The 2,649-nt window shown below is 47.8% G+C and overlaps 1 long non-coding RNA gene across 1 annotated transcript in view; it reads left to right on the forward strand.

The window, feature by feature from the left end:
- Window positions 1-52: 52 nt before the first annotated feature.
- LOC109383303 (uncharacterized) overlaps window positions 53-2,649 on the forward strand; it is a 16,820-nt gene continuing 14,223 nt past the window's right edge. The window contains exon 1 of the long non-coding RNA XR_002124156.1: window positions 53-668. This is a non-coding gene — a long non-coding RNA (uncharacterized LOC109383303). The remainder of the gene's footprint in view (window positions 669-2,649) is intronic.

Raw genomic sequence — 2,649 nt, forward strand, 5'->3', positions numbered from 1 at the left:
GGGGTGCCCTGCCCTCTGTCCCAGGGGGAAGACGAGGGAGGTGGCATTTCCCGAGCCCAGGCCCCCAGCAGCTATAGCAGGTGCCCCAATTTGGCAGCACAGACAGGCCAACCTGGCACCAGCCTGCTAATGCTGCTGGGAGAGGCCTCGAGGGGGCTGAAGCTGGTTCAATGGGCAGCTCTTTGGAGATGCAGTGGCTTGAGGTGATTCACTGTGACAGGCTGTTGACAGCGCAGCTCCCAGGGTTGCTTGTGGTCACATGCGGAGCTGCCCCAGCCGCCTGCCTCTGAGGGAACAAAAGAGGGGCAGCAGATGGCAGCCGTCCACGTGGAGATCCTGTGCTGCCTCTACCCTTATGGCCTCGGAGCTCTTTTCTGGAGGGCAATGGGTCCTAGCCACAGTGCCCATTGCTTACAACCCCAAAAGTCATGTGGGCTAAGATCCTGCTACGAGCCCTCGATCTAACTGGAAAGAGGAGCACAAGGACCTCCCTTCATCCTTCCCTCTCTCCTTGTCTCACTTCCTCCCTTCATCCAGTTTTGTCGAGTGCCTACCATTGTGCCAAGTACTGTGCTTGGTACTGGAACATGGGGTTGTTTGGAACAAAACAGTCATGGTCCTCTCCTCATGGAGTTTATAGTCTAGTGAAGGAGACACACGTTAAACAGGTAATTGCATAGATAATAATTTGATTACACTTGTACTAATTGTTGGAAGGAAAACAACAGGGTGCTATTACAGGACCCTGAGCCAGCCCGGGAGGTTCAGGCAAGGCCCCCCCTAAGGAAGCCACATTGACCTGGAGGATGAGTCTTAGGTTGGGTGCCCTAGAAGCAGAACCTTTTAGATTGATGGGAATCTGTTCCACTTATTCATTATTAGTATATAGGAAAATGATTGGCTTTTGTATAGTAACCTTGTATCCTGCAACCTTGCTATAATCATTTATTAGTTCCATTTCTTTTTTGTCAATTCATTCAGATTTTCTACATAGTTTATCATGCAATCTGTGAACAGTTTTGTTTCTTCCTTCCTTTTCTTTTCTTATTGCATTGTCTAGAACTTCAAGTATGGTGTTGAAAAGCAATAGTGAGAAGAGACAGCCTTACTTTGTGCTTGCTCTTCAAAGAAAAGCTTCGCATTTCTCACCATTAAGAGTGATGTTAGCTGTAGGTTTTTTATAGATATTCTTTATCAAGGTGAGGAAGTTCCTCTCTATTCCTAGTTTATTGAAAGATTTTTTTATCATAAATGGGTGTTGACTTTTGTCAAATGCTTTTTCTGCATCTATTGATGTGATCATGTGATTTTTCTTCTTTAGCCTGTTGATGTGATGGATTATATTAATTGATTTTAAATTTTGAACCAGCTTTGCATGCTTGGTAAATTCCACTTGCTTATGGTGTATNCTCCCTCCCTCCTCAGCCTCTGCCTCTGTCTTGTCTCTTTTCCTCTCTTGATGTCTTTCTTCCTGTCTCCTTACCCTCTTTATCTTTCCTCCCTTCCTTCCCCCTTTCTCTCTCCTTTCCTCCTCTCCCTTCTTTCCTCCCCTCTTTCTTCCCTTCCTCCTCCTCTTAGCCCCCTCCTCCTTTCTTCCTTTTTCTTTTTATCACCCTTCCTCTTGCCCGACTCCTCCCTTCTATCCCACTTTCCGTTGCTTCTGTCCTCCCTTTAACAATATCGATTGAGCCCTGTACTAGACGCCAGATCCAGCAAACCCAGCATATTGGTACGTGAGGTATTCTAATCTTAAGAAAAAACAACAAAAAACAACAAACAAACCCATCTTATGTGCTGATACGTAAAGGCCTCCAGGAATAGGGCAAAGCTGGGCTTCAGCTTTTCAGCTGTTGGCTATAAGAACTCTATGTTTTAAGGGGAACTGCCACGCCAACTGCCTCGGGGGTCTGGCCTCCACTGTGGCATGCCTCACTCCAGGCTGAACCTCTGAGGTTACCTGTCTGCTCCCCGTTGTCCAGTGTCCTCCCCCAGGGCAGGCTCTGGTCTCGTTCCCACGGTATCCACAGCACCCAGCGGAGTGACCACTACTGTGCAAATGCTGCTCAGAGCTACCTCACTCTCTTCCCTCTGACCGTCCTGGGGTGGAGGAAAAGAGTTTGGTTAACATCCACACTATGGAGGGAGTTCTTTCCCTCCTCTCCTCAACAGAGGTCCTACATAGGTCCCAAAGTGTTCACAGCAGTGAAAACTGAGTCAGAGCACTAAGTAGAAATCCCCTCAGAAAAAGTTCCTGGGAGACAGAAACTCTAACTCATCTAATTTTCTATTCCCAGCTCCAAGACAGTGCCTGGCACATACAAGGCACCAGGAAATGCTAGTTGAACTGAACTGTGCTGTGCCAGACAGACTCTAAAATGACCCTCTAAAGGTTCTTGCCTCCTGGCTTTCGTGTCCTCCCAACTGAGTGTGGACCGGCCTAGAGACTTGCTTCTAACCAACAGAATATGGCAAAGCTGAGGAGATGTCACTTCTGTGATCCGGTTACATAAGACTGTGACTTTTGTCTTGCTAGCCAACTCTGTTGCCTTCTTCACTTGCATGCTGTGATGATGCAAGCTGCCATGTTAGAGAGGCCTGCATGCAGGAAACAGGGCAATCTTCAGCCAAGGCACAGAGCTGGGCTCAGCG

This window comes from Hipposideros armiger, unplaced genomic scaffold, assembly GCF_001890085.2.
Source record: "Hipposideros armiger isolate ML-2016 unplaced genomic scaffold, ASM189008v1 scaffold_4, whole genome shotgun sequence".
Lineage (NCBI taxonomy): Eukaryota > Metazoa > Chordata > Mammalia > Chiroptera > Hipposideridae > Hipposideros > Hipposideros armiger.